We start from the raw sequence: 22,218 nt of genomic DNA on the forward strand, positions 1-22,218 counted from the left end.
CTAGGTGCATAACTGACTCTATAAGTGAGTCATTAAATGTATATTGCTGCAGACTAGTGACTAAACTGTGTGACGTCATCAGTGATGTCATCAGTGATGTCATTTAAGATGTCATCAGTGATGTCATCAGTGATGTCACTGACCATGTCATGAGTGATGTAATATGTGACGTCATCAGCAGTGCATTGCAGGGGCGTGAGTTATAGTTAGCTGAACTAACTATAACAGGGGAATTTCTAGGGTTTTGTACGAGGGAAATGTCCAGCTAACTATAACGCCCCTGAAAACCTATGGTTTTTTCAGTGAATTTCTAAGGTTTTTTAAATGCCAATTCCTAACTATAACGCCCCTGAAACCTTTGTTTTTTTCAGTGAATATATATATATAGATGTATATATATTACCTACTGGCGGTCGCCAGTAGGTAGTTATAGTTAGGACCCCTTTTCCATAGGAAATCCGCAACATTCTATTTTCAATAACTTTGGCGCCGGTCGACGAATCCTCACGAATTTCTCAAAATAGGTGGGGCGCTACGCTCCGCTCCTGCTCTGAAAGTCTCGGGGGGATTCGTCAAGCGGGGGCTGAGATAAAAGGGGGGTCCCAAAACGCGTTTTCCCCATGCATTTTTCCATAGGACCTTTAGAACGAGCTACAGCCCGAACGGCTGAACAGAATTACCAGAAATTTGGCAGAGAGGTAGTCCCTAGGTCAAGGAAGTGCCTTTTGTAGGTTTGGTGTAAATCTGTTCAGTAGATTCTGAGAAAATAGCCTTTAAATCAATATATATATCTGAGCCCGCTCACGGTACGCTTACCGTACGCTTACCGTAAGCGTACGGTGGCGTGCGCGAGCGCGATTCTGATTGGCTGATAGATCTTAGTAAACATTCGAATCGGCCGAAACCAGGAAGCGGCGGCCGCCATTTTGTGTATTTCACTCTGAAAAAAAAGAGTGATATTTTGAAAAGGGGGCAATGAGGAGAGTTACAGACCCCCTTACATTTGTGAGGGGGTCAAAGAAGGACAGAAAAGTACAAAAAAAACATTTATTGATTTTTAAAAAAATCACGGGGTACGCGTACGGTAAGCTTACGGTAAGCGTACGGTAAAAAAAAAAAATTAAAAGAAATGAAATGCAGATTTAAGAGTTTAGATATTAGGGGGCTCTAAAAAGAGCCGTTGTGTTTATGAAGTCATTTTTTTAGTGGTACCTACAAGTAAGTACCGATGCAGAGTCTAAGGTTCAAGAGGAAGACTCTGTTCCCTTCATCATTGAAGTGTACACCCTCTCCTCTATAAATGTCTTGCATGTCATAACGCAAGTTGTTGTGGTAAATGGATCCCATACCATAGTCACGGAGGAAAGCAGAAACAGATTTGTTGACGTGCTTTCTTGCTTTGTCAATCTGCGGACAGAAATGATTGGACCAGTTCCATTTTTGCCTTTGGCATATGTTGGAAAACACAAAGGCAGTTTTAGGGAAAAGTGAAAACAGTTGTGCAAAGGTGTCCTTCATAAGCATTTCCAGACCTACCCCAGTCAAAGTGCCTAGGTCATTGCCACCACAGTGCACTATTATGAGGTCAGGGTGTTGGATTTGCATGAAGGATTTCACCAATGGCATCAACTGGTGCCACTTTAACCCTCTCTGACCAATCCATTTAATGTCTACATTTGGCAAAGCAAGGTCTCTCACCATATCTGTTTTCTCTGCAAACTTTTCACTCCAGAAGACATAGCTGTGCCCTACAATCCACACTGTGAACATCTTCAAAGGAGAACTGGATGCACTCAGGAGGTGTCTTTCCGTAGAATGGCAATATGAAAAGAAAGACAGTTTGGAAATGGAGGCATACATATTTTTTTCAAAACAAAAAGAACTGATTGGCTGTTTCATACCATTCTAGAATAAAAACTAGGCTGTATGTGTAAATTAATAGAAGCATGTTTTGTATTGGTACAAAAAAATACGTAACCAAAGAACAGTACTATGGATTTGCTGTTAGGTTTGAAAAGTCAAGCACTCTTGCTCTGTGGAATTGAAACATTGTTTGGCGAACTTCTGACCTAACTCAACACAGCAGTGTTCCATGAGCTGTTGCTATGGTAGCAGGCAGAAGTCAAGTTGGGGGAAGGGTACTAGGCAGAAGTCAAGTTGGGGGAAGGGTACTTTTGGAAAAGGGTTGGTTTTCAACCAATAGAAATGTGTGATTACATTTGAAAAAAAGGGGGAAGCACTGAGATTTGAAACTTACATGTATATGTGTGGAAAAATAGAGGGAAAGTTTGCCATTATCTGGTTCTGCTGAGAGGAGAGAGGTGAACACAACAGAGATCCTGGCTCTGATAATCTGCTGTTTGAGTGTCACATTTCTTTCACAACTAACTAATTTTAAAGGTGAGTTTAAAAAAGAATAGTTTAAGGGTTTGAGGTTGGACTCAGTAATGCAAATACATTCAGCATCACTAAGGCTGGTTGCCCTTGCTGGAGTGTAGGCAGTCACCGAGAATACACATGGTGGTGGTCTGAAAAAACAGTTTGGACATGTGCATTTAAATAAATCAAAAAAAGTGGTTTCATAATGTGTCAGTCTGTAAAAGTGATTTTCACTTGCCCCGAAAAAAAAAGAGCAGTAAGTGTGCTTTCAAATTGGCAAAGAAATTTCGTTTTGGGACTAATGTGAAAACATGACTCTGTGTGCAGAGAGGAATTATAGGCAGAGATTTATTGCGTATTGCTCTGGTGATTTCACAGTTGCATTAGATGGAAAGGGGGAGCGAATTTTTGGGGGAAGAAGCAGACTCTTAGCACACACCCATGTGCTTGCCATGTATAGTCATGCACAGTATTTACAAGCGAGTGGGGTTTTCAGGTTTCAGTCTGTAATGCAAATACATTCAGCATCACTAAGGCTGGTTGCCCTTGCTGGAGTGTAGGCAGTCACCGAGAATACACATGGTGGTGGTCTGAAAAAACAGTTTGGACATGTGCATTTAAATAAATCAAAAAAAGTGGTTTCATAATGTGTCAGTCTGTAAAAGTGATTTTCACTTGCCCCGAAAAAAAAAGAGCAGTAAGTGTGCTTTCAAATTGGCAAAGAAATTTCGTTTTGGGACTAATGTGAAAACATGACTCTGTGTGCAGAGAGGAATTATAGGCAGAGATTTATTGCGTATTGCTCTGGTGATTTCACAGTTGCATTAGATGGAAAGGGGGAGCGAATTTTTGGGGGAAGAAGCAGACTCTTAGCACACACCCATGTGCTTGCCATGTATAGTCATGCACAGTATTTACAAGCGAGTGGGGTTTTCAGGTTTCAGTCTGTAATGCAAATACATTCAGCATCACTAAGGCTGGTTGCCCTTGCTGGAGTGTAGGCAGTCACCGAGAATACACATGGTGGTGGTCTGAAAAAACAGTTTGGACATGTGCATTTAAATAAATCAAAAAAAGTGGTTTGATAATGTGTCAGTCTGTAAAAGTGATTTTCACTTGCCCCGAAAAAAAAAAGAGCAGTAAGTGTGCTTTCAAATTGGCAAAGAAATTTCGTTTTGGGACTAATGTGAAAACATGACTCTGTGTGCAGAGAGGAATTATAGGCAGAGATTTATTGCGTATTGCTCTGGTGATTTCACAGTTGCATTAGATGGAAAGGGGGAGCGAATTTTTGGGGGAAGAAGCAGACTCTTAGCACACACCCATGTGCTTGCCATGTATAGTCATGCACAGTATTTACAAGCGAGTGGGGTTTTCAGGTTTCAGTCTGTAATGCAAATACATTCAGCATCACTAAGGCTGGTTGCCCTTGCTGGAGTGTAGGCAGTCACCGAGAATACACATGGTGGTGGTCTGAAAAAACAGTTTGGACATGTGCATTTAAATAAATCAAAAAAAGTGGTTTGATAATGTGTCAGTCTGTAAAAGTGATTTTCACTTGCCCCGAAAAAAAAAAGAGTAGTAAGTGTGCTTTCAAATTGGCAAAGAAATTTCGTTTTGGGACTAATGTGAAAACATGACTCTGTGTGCAGAGAGGAATTATAGGCAGAGATTTATTGCGTATTGCTCTGGTGATTTCACAGTTGCATTAGATGGAAAGGGGGAGCGAATTTTTGGGGGAAGAAGCAGACTCTTAGCACACACCCATGTGCTTGCCATGTATAGTCATGCACAGTATTTACAAGCGAGTGGGGTTTTCAGGTTTCAGTCTGTAATGCAAATACATTCAGCATCACTAAGGCTGGTTGCCCTTGCTGGAGTGTAGGCAGTCACCGAGAATACACATGGTGGTGGTCTGAAAAAACAGTTTGGACATGTGCATTTAAATAAATCAAAAAAAGTGGTTTGATAATGTGTCAGTCTGTAAAAGTGATTTTCACTTGCCCCGAAAAAAAAAAGAGCAGTAAGTGTGCTTTCAAAATGGCAAAGAAATTTCGTTTTGGGACTAATGTGAAAACATGACTCTGTGTGCAGAGAGGAATTATAGGCAGAGATTTATTGCGTATTGCTCTGGTGATTTCACAGTTGCATTAGATGGAAAGGGGGAGCGAATTTTTGGGGGAAGAAGCAGACTCTTAGCACACACCCATGTGCTTGCCATGTATAGTCATGCACAGTATTTACAAGCGAGTGGGGTTTTCAGGTTTCAGTCTGTAATGCAAATACATTCAGCATCACTAAGGCTGGTTTCCCTTGCTGGAGTGTAGGCAGTCACCGAGAATACACATGGTGGTGGTCTGAAAAAACAGTTTGGACATGTGCATTTACATAAATCAAAAAAAGTGGTTTGATAATGTGTCAGTCTGTAAAAGTGATTTTCACTTGCCCCGAAAAAAAAAAGAGCAGTAAGTGTGCTTTCAAATTGGCAAAGAAATTTCGTTTTGGGACTAATGTGAAAACATGACTCTGTTTGCAGAGAGGAATTATAGGCAGAGATTTATTGCGTATTGCTCTGGTGATTTCACAGTTGCATTAGATGGAAAGGGGGAGCGAATTTTTGGGGGAAGAAGCAGACTCTTAGCACACACCCATGTGCTTGCCATGTATAGTCATGCACAGTATTTACAAGCGAGTGGGGTTTTCAGGTTTCAGTCTGTAATGCAAATACATTCAGCATCACTAAGGCTGGTTGCCCTTGCTGGAGTGTAGGCAGTCACCGAGAATACACATGGTGGTGGTCTGAAAAAACAGTTTGGACATGTGCATTTAAATAAATCAAAAAAAGTGGTTTCATAATGTGTCAGTCTGTAAAAGTGATTTTCACTTGCCCCGAAAAAAAAAGAGCAGTTAGTGTGCATTCAAATTGGCAAACAAATTTCGTTTTGTGACTATTGTGAAAAGAAATGTAGTAATATATTTAAATACAATAAAGGAATTTTTTTTTAGTTTTTTTCAGGTATTGCTGAAGAGCAGTGAACAAAATTTAAGATGCCTACAAAATCCAGAGTTCAAAAAACGCTAAAAAAAAAAACTATATTTGAAGACAACTGGAGGACCAAAGTTAGTAGAAGATGCTCATGTTGGGAAAAAGAAAAAATCTTCTGGTAAGCAGAAAAAACAATTTCTTAAAAATATATTCAAAACAAGGAAAAATGTACAAAATGTCTGTACTGGAAAGAATGTTACGAAACGAACAGAACAGGAAAAAATTGAGAATTTACTTAATGCAAATATACCTTCTGCAACTGAAAAGATTTACATAAACAGAAAAACAGCGTTTAAAGAGATACGTAGAAAAATGTTTCAGAGAAGAGTTATGTCCAATTTGATAAAGGATGTGAAGAAATATAAGCAAAAGGCAAAATATTACAAGAGAAAAAAAGAAATTGAAGCAATTGCAGCAAAGGCATTAGAATTAAAAAGGAAATTATTCATATTAATTTTGAATAGGATGCGTACATTAGACAAAATGGTTAATGTACTGAAATCACATAGCAAAAGGAAAAGAGTAGTGAACAGAACAAACTTTTGTAAAGTGTTTTTAGGAAAGTGGATGCATAGTTCAAGTAGTGAACCTTTTTTTAATGAAGAGAGCTATTTTCAAAGTAATAGTTTGCTGCATGCAGTTGACACCAGAGGTCGTTCATACGAAGTAACAAATGGTTGCATAATGGAGAAGGAGATAATGGTTCCAAGAGATGAGGTACAAGTGATGGCAGATGAGGCAATGGGGAGACGTCCTAAAGCCCCAGTGTACACTTGGAATTGTAGTAGTATTTGCACTGTGCGTCAGGAATCTATTGACAAATTTCGAGAGTTTCTAAGAGAATATAGTAAAAAAAGTGTAAAACAGAAGATTAAGGTGCTTCAAAGTCTGGATCCATGCAGAGTGAGAGAGAATACTGGTTTGCAGGGTCATTCTCTGGCTTGTCTATCTAGAAAAGTGTGCAATAGTGTTTTCCATCATTTTAGGATGCTGGCTGTTCATCATACTGAAATGAGAAAGTTTGTGAGACGGTTGTATTTTGCCAAAAGTCCAGCAATAAAGTTAAATGAATTGAATAGGGCTCTGTTCCGTGGATCGGTATCAGATGTAGAGAAGGTTGTTGATGAAATTCAGTTTTGTTATTTTGGTCCTGAACAAAACAGTGCAGAGAAGGACACAGTAAATGAGGAAGAAGTGGAAGAGAATGTAGAACCTTCTGTAAGTAAGACATTTAATGATCACATAACAAAATTTGCAATAGTCTCTAATGAAAGACCAAATTTTACTTGTATTTGTTGCCGCAGAACTCATTATAGAAAACAAACTAGGAATGTTGATCTCTACAGAAAGAGTGAAAATGAAGATAATTATAAGTGGAAGGATTTTGCCACATATATATTTCTAGAAAATTGTTTTGAATTGGGTGAAGATCAGCGTATTTGTAAATACTGTTACAACAAGTTAGAGGAAAATAGAATGCCGACCAGAGCTGTACATAATAATTTAGAATTGGATGCTATTCCTGCTGAACTTTCTGAATTAAATACATATGAGTCTATACTCATTCAATGTGTTCATCCGTTCCAGACCATAGTACGTATGGAGCCCAAAACTGGTAAATTACCTCCTTCAGATTTACTGAGAGGTTTAAAAGGTAGAGTGGTGTATTTGCCCTTGGATTTGAAAAAAAATATGGAAACTATTGATGCAGATACTTTGGAAACTGAACCATTAATTATTCTGATTAATGGTGTACCTACAAAGAATAAGGAGATTTGGCAGGAGCTGGTAGATGTGCGGAAAGTACAAAGAGCAAATTTGTATTTGAAAAAAAATAACAAATGGTATGAATCAATTTATATAGAAGAAGAAGAAGAAGAAGAAGATTTACAAGAAGACACAGAAATACCAACTGGACAAATTGAAAAAGTGGACAAGTCAAAGGAAGAAGAAATTTATGAACATTTTAGCATACATCCTCTTCATTCGAAAGAAGTTATGGGAGACAATATTGATCTCTTTCAGATGAAGAAAGCAAAAGGAACTCCCGTGAGTGTATGGGAGGAGAGCTTGGAAGCTCGATGTTTTCCCCAGCTGTTTCCTAAAGGAAAAGGAGGACGATACGATGAACGTCCAGAACAGATTCCAGCTTCTGAGTATCGGACTACAAGACTATATGCTGAAGATCCCAGATTTCGACAAAGTATTCCTTATTTGTTCCATCTTTTATTTGAAAGCGACTTGTCTGCATTGTCTTATGCAGTAAATCACATTTTAAAAAGTGGAGTACATTTACAAAATGTGTCTGCTAAGGATTTTATGGAGAAAGTGCAGCACCGAGATGATCATTTGGAAACACAACTGATCAATCTGATGGCTTGTCAGCGTGGGACAAATGAATATTGGTACCGACGCCATGGTGAACTAAAATGCATGTTACGGAATTTAGGAACACCAACATGGTTCCTTACCCTAAGCTGTGCCGAGTACGCTTGGGATGATTTACTGGATTTTCTACGAGAGGCCAATTCAAACATTAAAAACATCGAATACAAGACAGCAGGAGAACTGTGCTCATTGGATCCGGTAAATGTTTGCAGATATTTCAATCATAGATTTGAGGCTATGATGTCCTTCATCTGCAATAAAAAAAATCCTCCCCTTGGAGAAGTAGTGGATTTCTTTTGGAGAAAAGAGTACCAGGCAAGAGGTGCTCCTCATATTCATATGCTGTTGTGGATCAAGGATGCCCCAAAGTTTGGAACAGATACTGATGAAGCAGTGTTATCTTACATTCAAGAATATGCAACATGTGCTATACCAAAAAGCACAGAAGAGAAAAAGTTAAAGGAGCAAGTTTTACGTTTCCAAAGTCATCGGTGTGGAAAATACTGTCGACGGAAATACAAGAGCAAAGATAAATACTACACTAAATGTCGATTTGGATTTCCTAGACCTGTTCTTTCAAATGGAAGAGTAAACAGTTTTATGTCAGCTGTGAGACATACTATCACAAGAAAATCACCTAAGAATACCTACAACCTTAAAAGAAAAGAAGAATCAAAAAATATAAATGACTACAACCCAGTCATTTTATCCATGTGGAACGCTAACATGGATATACAGTATGTAGCTGACAATTCCATTGCTGTTGCTCGATATGTAACGTCTTACATTACGAAATCAGAAAAAACAGAATTGAAGGAAATGTGGGAAGAGATTTCTCACGAGAAGACTGTCAGTAAGAAGCTGTACAGTTTCAGTTTGAAGATGTTATCGCATCGAGAAATTGGATCCTACGAATGTTCAGATAGGTTATCTTCTGCAAGTCTCTACTCGAAGTCAAGAAGAATAATTTGGGCAAGTTTAGGCCTTGCAGCAATGAGAAATCGGGTACTGAAATCTGTAGGAGAAATTGAATATTTGGCCGAGAATGACCCAGAAAGTACAGATATTTTGAAAACAAACATGTTGGACACATATTATCCCAAGAGAAGTCAACATCTGGAGAACATGTGTCTCTATGAAGTGCTGCAGAACTACATTTATTCACGGAAAGCCGCAGAAGACATCAATAATGGAAAATATAAAGTCATTGGTGAGGAAGGATGTTTGGTGAAGCAAACAAAAGGAAGTTTAATAAATCACCGGAAGCTGAGTTGCGACACTACTGACAAGAAATAATTTTACTACTTGGCTCTTTTACAGTTGTTTAAACCATGGCGTACAGAGGATGAACTACTGGGAGAATTCCAGAGCTATGAAGATTCTTTTAATGCTTGCAAAGACAGCATACAATGCAGTACATTCTCAACTTATCTGCAAATGTTAAATGAAGAAATTGATCAGGAAACTACAATTGCAGCAGAAATCGCTAGAGATAGTTCTCAGGACAGCCAAAGTTCAGGAACACTCAGTCAAGATCCCCTAGGACAACCAATCATTGAAAATGAAGCATCAATAGCCATGAATGAAGTGGAAACGGCTATGAATCAAGCACAAGAAGAATTTATAGACTTAGAAAATTTGGAAAGACAACTGAATCAAGAGCAGCAACAAATTTATGAAGAGATCAAAAACAAAATTGATCACGGATTTCTACATGTAAAAAAAGAGTGCTCATGCACATCATTTCATCCAATCAGGATGTATGTAAGCGGACAAGCTGGAACTGGAAAAAGTTTCCTAATAAAAGTCATCAGAAGCTACCTAAAGCAAAAAACGGATTCTACTTTGTCTTGTGTGGTTACTGCTCCAACTGGGTTAGCAGCATATAACATAAAAGGAATCACTTTACATCGTTTGCTAATGTTACCAGTGGAGCATGAGAACAAAATACAATTCAACAAGCTAACTGGAGAAGCATCCTTGGAAGTTTCAAGAGTATTGAAGAAGATGCAAGTTCTCATTATTGATGAGGTGAGCATGGTATCAAACTTAATGCTTGCCTTTGTGCATTTAAGAATGCAGCAAATTTTGAAGACAGACTATGACGTGTTATTTGGAGGAAAACACGTCATAGTTTTTGGAGATCTTTTGCAACTTACTCCAGTTAAAGGACAACCAGTGTTTAATACTGTGACACATGAAGACACAAAGAAGTCATTGGGAAGCATCGGTAATGCAAATATTTGGTCCTTCTTTGAGTACAAGGAACTTACTACTAATATGAGGCAAGCAAACGATGAAGAATATGGAAGTATTCTGAAAGATATCAGGATTGGACTACTCACAGAAGTTGGCAAAAAAACATTACAGAGTCGGCTGCTACATAATTTATTTCCAAAGGAAGAAATAGTTGCAGAGAAGATATACAAGAACATTGCAGAAAACAAAAGTGTCATCTGCTTAATGCCAACTCTACGTGAATGCTCAATATTCAATGAGGAGCTTTTGAAATTGGAAAAGGAAGAGATCAGGAAATTGGAAGCAGTGGACAAAATTGAGGATGGAAGAATTAGTGTCACAGTAACAGGAAAACTGAAAAATAAATTGGACTCACTAGAGAAGAACATCTCCAAAACAGCTGGATTAGAAAAAAATCTATATGTTTGCATGAACTGTAGAGTATTTTTAAGGAGAAATTTGGATGTTGAAAAAGGTTTAGTTAATGGAGCGATGGGAAGAGTTGTGGGTTTTATTAATTACCAGAAAAAAGAAGGAGTTGAATGTTTAAAAATAAAATTTGATCAGATAGAAGAAGTTAAAGATATTTGTCGTTGTACAGTACGTTTTATGCTTGTGAAAGACTTATATGTACGTAGGAAGCAGTTTCCGTTTTCTCTAGCATATGCTGTAACTATTCACAAGTCTCAAGGATTGACTGTAGATTGTGCATTTGTGAACATTGGTTCAACTGTATTCAAAGAAGGTATGGCATATGTAGCTTTGTCACGAGTGAAAACATTATCAGGTTTATTCATGATAGACTTTGATGACTCAAAAGTTAGTGCTGATACAAACTGTGTAAAGGAGTATAATAGATTAAGAAGAAGCTATGCTCCTCATTTAGGTCAGTATCCTGTGTTGGAGAAACGTGTAGTATCTCGTAAAAGAAAAAATGAGAATATCTGTAATGAAGATGTAGAGAAGAGGAAAAAAAAGAGGAGTGATGTAATTGCAAGCAAAAAGAAAAAGGAAAATGAAGAACAGGTTGTAGGATGTCATTTTGAAAATAGCTCTGGTGTCAACTGCTACGCAAATGTAGTGCTGAATGTTGCATTTTATCTGGAAAGTTTGCAAGAGCAGATAATAGTAAATCAGGGAAAAAGATTCTGTTCAGAGCTGAGTCTCCTTTTTCAAAAGCTGAGTAAAGATAAAACTCAAATAGAAAGTGCTACTGAAATTAGAAAACTTTTAGATGTATGTTCAGGACGAACACAGTTTTCTCAAAATGAACAGCAAGATGCACATGAATTTTTGATGTATTTTCTTCAGGTAGTGGAAGAAGAAGGAGTTCCCATTGACATTTTTTTTGGTCTCTCTTATAAATGGGAACATAGTTGTGATAATTGTTATAATATATGTGGCTCTATTGTTGATAATGAAAGGTTTATTTATTTGACATTGCCAGACAGTAAAACAGTCACTTTTGCAAAATTAGTTAAAGATGCTAATCATAGCATGAAATGTGGTGAGTGTAATTCTGACATGTTTTCAACATTAATTTTAAAGGAATACGGACAGTATGTAATTTTAATGATGCAACGATGTAGAGCTGATGGTTCAAAATTGGATACTTTAATAAAGAAGTTTACAGGACAGCAATTATCAATTTCAGGAAAAACTTTTGTAACTGTTGCAATAATTTTCCATGATGGACCTACTGTTACTTCTGGACATTACACAGTTTATCTTAAATGTGAAAAAGGCTGGACACTGTGTAATGATTCCCAATTGATTTTCAAGCAACGTTTGCCTTTTGATTTCGCAAATTCCTATCTAATCTTCCTGAAACCTAAATTTTAGACAAATTTGGCAAGATCTCGACAAAATAATTTTACCATTTTACTGGATTACCATTGCAATTTTGTAGAAAAAAGATTTTTTAAATTATCATTTGGCCTAATGGAAAGATAACCAATTGTAATGTGGACTTTTTTAATTTTTAATGAAACTTTGAAAAACCAATAATTTAGAGATTATCGGTAACATCTGCACAATTTAAATTTTGGAATGTTATTAGACTGCCATTGGAAATTTTTTCAAAAATGATTTAAAAAATTACTATTTGGCCATGCGGAAAAGTAACCAATTCTATTGTGGACTTAATAAATTATTCAAAAAATTTTCGTGGACCAAAATGTTACAGAGAATCGGTGAGATCTGGACAAATTAAACTTTAGAATTTAATTGGATTACCGTTGGAAATTTATTACAAAAAAAAATTTAAAATTACTATTTGGTCTAAAGGAAATGAAATCAGATGTATTTTGGAGATATTTGAGATATAATTTTGTGATTATACTTCTGAAACAAACATATCAGACGGTATTTTAAAGAAATAAGTATTGGTATTAGATGATATTTTTTTAGAATATTATGCATTTCTATAATGTTAAGTTTAAGTAAAAAAAGAATCAGGGCTTTTTTAATACAATCTTTGTGATTGGTATTTTTTTTTGCCCGCTGTAAAATGATGAATGCAATTGCTTTCACAATTTATAGTGAAATGCAATATATTCTGAAAACAGCAAAAATAAGGCAAAAATATTTTTTGGAAAAAAATGTAAATATGTGTTCTGTATTATAAAATGTTTTAAAAATATTAATACTTTTTTCTTTTTTTCCAGATAGATATAGAAAATTTTCGAAAACTACAAACATTTTTAAAACTATTTTTTAAAAAAACAAATGAATAAATATTTTTTCAGTGAGTATGGTAAGTCAATAATAATAATTGTAGTCTCTCAAGGAGCATGTAATGTGATAAATGATTTTTAGTGTTTTTAAAAAAAAAAAAAAAAAAAAGTACGCGCACCGTACGCGTACGGTAAAAAAAAATAAAAAAAAGTTTTTAAAAACATATGTAAAAAAAAGATGAAAGATAAGGTTGGCTCTTAAAAGAACCGTTGTGTTCATGCAGGGACAGAGGAAAGAAAGCATGGGAAAATTAGTCAAAGCGACAAGTGTGCTAATCTATTTTGTTATCCACTAGGGAAACACTGGTCTCCCTATGACAAATTAGATCATGACACGAGGCACATCGAATATCAACCCTCGCAAACCGAGGGTTAATTTCCAGAGGGCTAGCAAAAGGAGATTCTCCCCCCACAGATGAAGGGCTCACCTGACCTGCAGAAGAAGGAGTCAGCCCTGCAGATGATGGTCCAGGCTGAGCTGCTGTGGATGTACTGGCTCGTCTTTCTGAAGAGTTACCTCCAAAAAGATGACCATGTGTCCTTCTGTGTACATCCTGGAGGTGTCTCTTCATGGTGTGATTCCCAAAGGAATACTTCCTGTCAGGATTACCTCTAGAAAGTACACGCTGACACAGCCTGCAAGTAACTAAGGGTGCATTCACCTTTTGCTGGCCTTCAGGAAAAGTAAAATAATCCCATACATAAGACGGCTTTTGTTTCCTCGCTCTCTGCCTCAAGACAGTGCTGCTGGTGCTAGCCTCACTCTCAGAAGGGCTCTGCTGTTCTGCCATCGTATCCCAAAGACAAACCAGCTCCTTCTCCTAAGGGATCACAAGCAGAAATGAGGGGAATGGGTGTGGTGTAGGAGAGTTCTAGAACTGAAAGTAGTTTCAACCAATCAAAAGTTGTGTTTCATGATCACATGACCTACCGTACGCTTACGGTACGCTTACGGTACGCTTACAGCAAAAAGTACGCATGCGCGTAAAAAAGACACGCGCTTGCGCGCATGCGCATAACAGTCACTCCCCGGCACTTCCGCGTAACGTGCGCGTGTAGCGTACACGCGTACGCGTCCCACGCGGAGGACGCGCGGCTACGCAAATTGCGTAACTATACGCAAGCAGCGTATAAAAATAACGGGCGTTGCGTAAACCGTACGCTTACCGTAAGCTTACGGTACGCGTACTAAAAAAATAATAAAAAAAAGAAAAAAAGTACTGCAAATAAATTTTACATGTTTATTTTAAAAAATATATTTAAAAAAACATATTAAAGAATTTTAAAAATTTAATCATAGTCTTTATAAAAGGTAAGAAAATTAAAATAAAAATATGTTAGAAAAAATAGAAGAAAAAAAAAAAATTTAGCATTTAAAAAACCTTGCAAATTCACTGAAAAAACCATGGGTTTCACACACGTTATAGTTAGGAATTAGCATTTAAAAAACCTTAGAAATTCAGTGAAAAAACCATAGGTTTCACACACGTTATAGTTAGGAATTAGCATTTAAAAAACCTTAGAAATTCAGTGAAAAAAACAAAGGTTTCACACATGTTATAGTTAGCTGGACATTTTACTCGTAAAAAACCAATGAAATTGCCCCGTTATAGTTAGTTCAGCTAACTATAACTCGCGCGCCCGCAATGCACTGCTGATGACGTCACATATTACATCACTCATGACATGGTCAGTGACATCACTCATGACATCACTGATGACATCTCAAATGACATCACTGATGACATCACTGATGACATCATCCTTGTGATAGAGTGGCAGACCTCCTCTTCATCTAATATAACCTTTGACACACACATTCAAAAATAGAGACTAAAATTTACAAAAACAATGGACATACCAATACCAGTAACAACAACCTCTTCAGTAATACTAAGATCCACATACACATCCACTCATTCACCAACAGTCCTATACAGTCACTCATACATGTACTCACTCATCATATGTACTCATACACCTATACATCCTGTTACACAATGCCACTCATCCATAGAGTTACTCACACACATAGTCACTCATGCTAATAAAGAATCAAACATACATTTATTTGCATATACAATTATACACACACCACCACACTTACTTCTACGGAAACTTACACATACTTAGTCTTTTAAACAATCACTTATAGAAACACATACTTATTCATACAGGAACTCTTTCAATCTCTCCCTCTGACATATACTCACTTATATACACCAATAGTCACATATACTAGTTTTAAACATATGTAGTTACTCATAAAGACACTATTGAGACAGTCATTCACTCACTAACACACCCATACACACACTCATCCACCCATGCAGTCCTGCACACATGCTCTGTTCAACACATACAAACAGTGAGTCACTCATTCATGCACCTATGCACTACGTAATACCCCCCACCGAACCATGCAGACACTCAGACTGATACTCAAAAAACCAACTAATAACCTATATAGACACCCATGTAGCTACTCACCAACCCATGCAGCCACTTATACACAAAGTGAGAGACTGATACAGATATATACATATTTAAACATTACTCACTAAGCCATGTATTCACTATGATACACTTAATCAGTCAGTTAAACAATCAATTTATCAAAAACAAATCATCCATTTAGACACTTATATACCCATTTATTCTTCCATCGACCTTGAGATATACATATATAAAACATATTTAATTTTCAGAAAAACCCACATTCACTGGATGATGTCATCAGTGATGTCATTTGAGATGTCATCAGTGATGTCATGAGTGATGTCACTGACCATGTCATGAGTGATGTAATATGTGACGTCATCAGCAGTGCATTGCGGGCGCGCGAGTTATAGTTAGCTGAACTAACTATAACGGGGCAATTTCATTGGTTTTTTACGAGTAAAATGTCCAGCTAACTATAACATGTGTGAAACCTTTGTTTTTTTCACTGAATTTCTAAGGTTTTTTAAATGCTAATTCCTAACTATAACGTGTGTGAAACCTATGGTTTTTTCACTGAATTTCTAAGGTTTTTTAAATGCTAATTCCTAACTATAACGTGTGTGAAACCCATGGTTTTTTCAGTGAATATATATATATATATATCCACAATGTATTTCAAAATAAAGACACACACTCGAAAGTTCTATGCAAAAGTAGATAGCGTTTTAATCCTCAAATGTTACGTTAAAACGCTATCTGCTTTTGCACAGGACTTTCGAGTGTGTGTCTTTATTTTGAAATTCATTGTGGATTACGACGTCCGGCGGGAGTTCCACCGGCATCGCGCACCACCTGGCTTCGGGCTCGGTCCCAGAAGGAACCGGTTCATTTATATATATATATATATATATATATATATATATATATATATATATATATATATATATATATATATTATCTACTGACGGTCGCCAGTAGATAGTTATAGTTAGGACCGAGTTCCCATAGGAAATCTGAAAATTCTATTTTGAATAACTTTGGCGCCGGTTGACGAATCTTCACGAAATTTTCAAAACTAATGGGGCACTCCGCTCAGCTCCTACCCTCAAAGTCTCGGGGTGATTCGTCAAGCGAGGGCTGAGAAAAAATGGGGGTCCCAAAACACGTTTTCCCCATGCATTTTCCCATAGGACCTTTAGTCGGAGGTACAGACCGAACGGCTGAACAGAATTACTTGAAATTTCGCAAAGAGGTAGTCCTCAGGTCAGGGATGTGCCTTTTGCATTTATGGGATCAATCTGTTCAGTAGTTTCTGAGAAAATTGCAGTTAAAAGTACATAAATATCTATAGGCGCGCACCGTGCGTGCACGGTGCCGTGGGCGAGCGTAATTCTGATTGGTGGTTAGATGTCAGTCAACATTCGAATCGGTCGAAATCAGGAAGTGTCGGACGCCATTTTGTGTGTGGCAGTGAAAAACAAAGGCGGAGTATGTGAAAAGGGGGCAGGGTAGAGAGTTCCTGAGGGTGAAAAAAACATTTTATTCTTTTTTCAAAAAATCGCGGGGTGCGCGCACGGTACGCACACCGTGCGCGCACGGTGAAAAACCCTTAAAAAAAAACAAAAAAACATTTTAAACGAGCCATTCCATATTACAGGATACAGTCAATCTATAACTATATACATAGGTAGTTTATTGTAAAATAAATATAAAAAATATAATAATACATACATAAATTAGCATTTAAAAAACCTTATAAATTCAATAAAAAAAACATAGGTTTCACACATGTTATAGTTAGAAATTAGCATTTAAAAAACCTTGCAAATTCACTTAAAAAACCATAGGTTTCACACACGTTATAGTTAGGAATTAGCGTTTTAAAAACCTTGCAAATTCACTGAATAAACCATAGGTTTCACACATGTTATAGTTAGCTGGACATTTCACTCGTAAAAAAACATTGAAATTCCCCCGTTATAGTTAGTTCAGCTAAATATCACTTGCGCGACCGCAATCCACTGCTGATGATGTCACATATTACATCACTGTATTCACTAAGATAATGTTAATAAGTCAGTTATACAATTAATTTTACAAAAAAAACATCCATTTAGACACTTATTTACCCATTTATTCTTCCATTAACCTTTAGATATACATATATAAAAAATATTTATTTTTCAGAAAAGACACATATTCACTGGATGATGTCATCAGTGATGTCATCAGTGATGTCATTTGAGATGTCATCAGTGATGTCATTTGAGATGTCATCAGTGATGTCATGAGTGATGTTGCTGACCATGTCATGAATGATGTAATATGTAATGATGTCGCTCCTCATTACAGGTCGGTGTAGCAGCCACATCCTCGTTATTTTGGCCAACGCGTTTCGGGCAGAGACGCCCTTCTTCTTGGGCCATAGCTGAAGATGACGACAAAAGAGCACTGTCAGTACAAATCCCTCTTTTATTTCTACAATCAGCTACACGGAAGAGGCATTTCCTGTGTGGCCGTTGCTACATTGGAGTTCCACCCCCGGAGCCACGCGGGTCTGCTTGCTGTTTGGATTGTACAGTTTGAGTGGAGCGGGAGATGCCAAATATATTGTACAGTGAGGTGGACAGCACCTTTTATCCCATTTTGATTGTTCAAGAAATGACTTTGACGACGCCCACATGGGTTAGACATTTTGCACTACCAGTCCCAGAATACATTGGGGGATGATTAACATGCTGATTGTAGAAATAAAAGAGGGATTTGTACTGACAGTGCTCTTTTGTCGTCATCTTCAGCTATGGCCCAAGAAGAAGGGCGTCTCTGCCCGAAACGCGTTGGCCAAAATAACGAGGATGTGGCTGCTACACTGACCTGTAATGAGGAGCGATCCCGAGTGCGCCCTCCACCTGAAGGGGTAAACTTTGAAAACAAATTAGTGGCCAGCCCTTGGTCACGGAGGTGCACCACCGCCTGTGCTTCGTGGGTCCGTGTGCTGTTTGAATTGGTCAGCTACACGGAAGAGGCATTTCCTGTGTGGCCGTTGCTACATTGGAGTTCCACCCCCGGAGCCACGCGGGTCTGCTTGCTGTTTGGATTGTACAGTTTGAGTGGAGCGGGAGATGCCAAATATATTGTACAGTGAGGTGGACAGCACCTTTTATCCCATTTTGATTGTTCAAGAAATGACTTTGACGACGCCCACATGGGTTAGACATTTTGCACTACCAGTCCCAGAATACATTGGGGGATGATTAACATGCTGATTGTAGAAATAAAAGAGGGATTTGTACTGACAGTGCTCTTTTGTCGTCATCTTCAGCTATGGCCCAAGAAGAAGGGCGTCTCTGCCCGAAACGCGTTGGCCAAAATAACGAGGATGTGGCTGCTACACCGACCTGTAATGAGGAGCGATCCCGAGTGCGCCCTCCACCTGAAGGGGTAAACTTTGAAAACAAATTAGTGGCCAGCCCTTGGTCACGGAGGTGCACCACCGCATGTGCTTCGTGGGTCCGTGTGCTGTTTGAATTGGTCAGCTACACGGAAGAGGCATTTCCTGTGTGGCCGTTGCTACATTGGAGTTCCACCCCCGGAGCCACGCGGGTCTGCTTGCTGTTTGGATTGTACAGTTTGAGTGGAGCGGGAGATGCCAAATATATTGTACAGTGAGGTGGACAGCACCTTTTATCCCATTTTGATTGTTCAAGAAATGACTTTGACGACGCCCACATGGGTTAGACATTTTGCACTACCAGTCCCAGAATACATTGGGGGATGATTAACATGCTGATTGTAGAAATAAAAGAGGGATTTGTACTGACAGTGCTCTTTTGTCGTCATCTTCAGCTATGGCCCAAGAAGAAGGGCGTCTCTGCCCGAAACGCGTTGGCCAAAATAACGAGGATGTGGCTGCTACACCGACCTGTAATGAGGAGCGATCCCGATTGCGCCCTCCACCTGAAGGGGTAAACTTTGAAAACATATATATATATATATATATATATATATATATATATTCACTGAAAAGACCATAGGTTTCACACATGTTATAGTTAGCTGGACATTATATATATATATATGAAACAGGACATTGACACTGACCACACCGCATATTGCCCTGCACCCCGCCAGCCCATATGGGCATACTCCCCACGCAGCACTTACCTGGGAAATGAATTCTGAGACTTTCAGTTCCTACGAGCAGCGAGCAGTGTGCGGACACATCTGTTGGGGTGAAGCGGATTCCAACCAATAGGAAAGCGGCAGGACATTTTAAAGAGCGGGTGGAAAGATATCCTGAGTATTATGCCATCTGTGGAAGGCCGTCCAGGCCGAAATGCATTACTCCTTCATCCATAGAATCCCCTGTGTGGCCTGTGCTTCTTCAAATCCGGAGGAGTTCGCTTCAATCTTAAATATTTTAATATTCATCATGAATATAATGTAAATTAAATAAATGCAAGTAATATTTAATACTATATATAAATATGTACTTATATAAACATACTCACAGAGATATATATGCATGCATGTATATATACACACATATATAACATAATACAATACTATTAATAAAAATATATTACATTATATTACATTTTTTGAGTTTTTTAAATTTGCTACTATAAAAACACACATATAAATATAGAAAACATAAAAAATATTAACAAATCAATAGCAAAATATTAAATAAATTATAAAGAACAAAAAATCTTTAGAGGGGTAAAGTTTACTATTCCCACTATCCCCCCAGGTGTGGGGGCGGTGGCCACCCCCGCTGTCACCTGCGGCCACTGTGGGGCAGCAAAGAAAGAGTCGCTAGCACCACCCCACTCGTGCTCTTGCGGCCGCAGGCGGCAAACTCGGGAGCCACCATGGGTGGCAAAAGATCTTGTTATGCCACTGCATTCACTATTCCCACTTCAGTGTGTGCAACAGTAGAGAAAGCATTTGACTTTGGAGATGTAACATTTACTATTTCCACTCCACTCTGTGAAACAATAGGAAAAGTGTTGGACTTTGGAGGGGTAACATTTACTATTCCCACTCCAGTCTGTGCCACAGTAGAGAAAGTACATCACTTCAAGCACATACCATATGTGCAAGATAACCCTATTAATTTCTAATAAATATAAAACGTTTATTATGAACTTTATTAGTTAATCCAAAAAAAGTAAAAATAAATAAAAAACAATTAAATAATTTACATGATTATTAAATATTAATAATTCAACATGTCATTTATGTATTACTTTATTAACTTACTACACTATACCCCCACAAAGCTAGCAGCTCACACCTAAAATATATCTAAAATAAATACTCGTAACACGAAAAACATAATTAATAATGATATGCTTATACATTAATAATGAATTGTTAATTAATCAATTATTACTTCAATTCCCGCCATATACTCTTACAAACCCAGCAGCTCTCACTTAATATATAACTTATAAAATATAAGTATACCACAATTTACATAATTATGAATCAATTATATAAATATTCATTATTGATTATTGAATTAATTATTACTTAACTTCCCACCTCATACCCCTACACACCCAGCTGCCTGCCCCAATATATAACTTAAAAAATATAGTTAGTACACAATTAACATAATTAAAAATCAATTAAATAATGTATAATTATTTAATAATTAATTGTAATTAACTTCCATCCCTACACCCCTACAAACTTAGCAACCCACTACAACACTATAAATTACCATTAGCAATTACATTAAAAATGATAAATCACGTAAAATTACAAACTATATTTAATAATATTATTAACGATGATACAAAGAATAATAACACATGAAATTAATATATGAACTAAAACACATAAAGATAATTAAACTATATTATTGAAAACGATATTCTTGACAATTAAATTACTTATATGAAAAATTGATATTCTTGACAACGATATCCCTGCATCACAATAGTTTTCTATCACAATATTCATTTTCTGGTATTTTTGTAGCTCGTTCTTTAAAACTCAATATTTTTTGCAATTACCTGCTAGATGTCAATTATAGCCAAAGGATGTCACAGGGGTGGGAGGGATCCTGGTAGCCCATTGGGTAGTGACTTCCTCATCCCCCCAGGGCACTTTCTGGGCATAAATATAGCACCTTTGGCACCTGAACCTCAGATAATGACTGAACTAGAGAAAGTATGTTTTGTACACAGTGGTTCAGTCCAGCCAGTTGTCATGTATAGGTTCCTTTTTTTTAAAAAAGGAAAAGAAATTGAAAATAGATTCCGAACATTTTTAATCGGTACTCTGAAATAATCAATGTGAGAAAATGTAACAATTATAACATACAACAACCTCCAAACAGTATAGTGTATAATGCAATTAATTCATTCATTGCAGTAGATCAGGAGATTTTTCAATATAATCTTATGTTGGGGTTTTAAATATGATCCAGTGCTCACGGGTAAGTGAAAAAAAGGTGCTCTAGTGGGTGATAGAATAGTAAAAACATGCAACTCTTAAAAAACATTGCACTCCTATTAATTAATTGACATAATTAAAATAGGAGTCAGGGCAGGTGTGTCAGCACCTGATATCATGCAGAGTGCGAGCTTACACACTGTAGTGACTCATGCTGAGTTTGAATCTTGATGTCCTATTTAGGGATCACTTTCTGATGAGATCCGGGCATCAATGAAGAATAAACACACATATTGTTTAGGAAGCAGTTAGGTGAAGACCGACGAGTCGATCATCTGGGAAAAATTCCTAGGTACCGTCTAGCGTTTCCTTTCAGGGAAGAAGATTCAAGGGGGCGCCTACCGTAGTGATTCTATAACAATTAATGTGCCGGTTGGGCCTGAGTTCCCGCTGGTATGTGTATCTTTGAGATGAGGATCCTTTTTTACTTTTTACTCTGCTCCTTTCTGGGAGAACTCCATTGAAACAGGGGGGCCTGTCTGAATAGGAGAGGCATATACGTTTATTTGGAACCCCCAAGCA

Source organism: Triturus cristatus, chromosome 2_1 (assembly GCF_964204655.1).
Source record: "Triturus cristatus chromosome 2_1, aTriCri1.1, whole genome shotgun sequence".
In the NCBI taxonomy this organism is placed as follows: domain Eukaryota; kingdom Metazoa; phylum Chordata; class Amphibia; order Caudata; family Salamandridae; genus Triturus; species Triturus cristatus.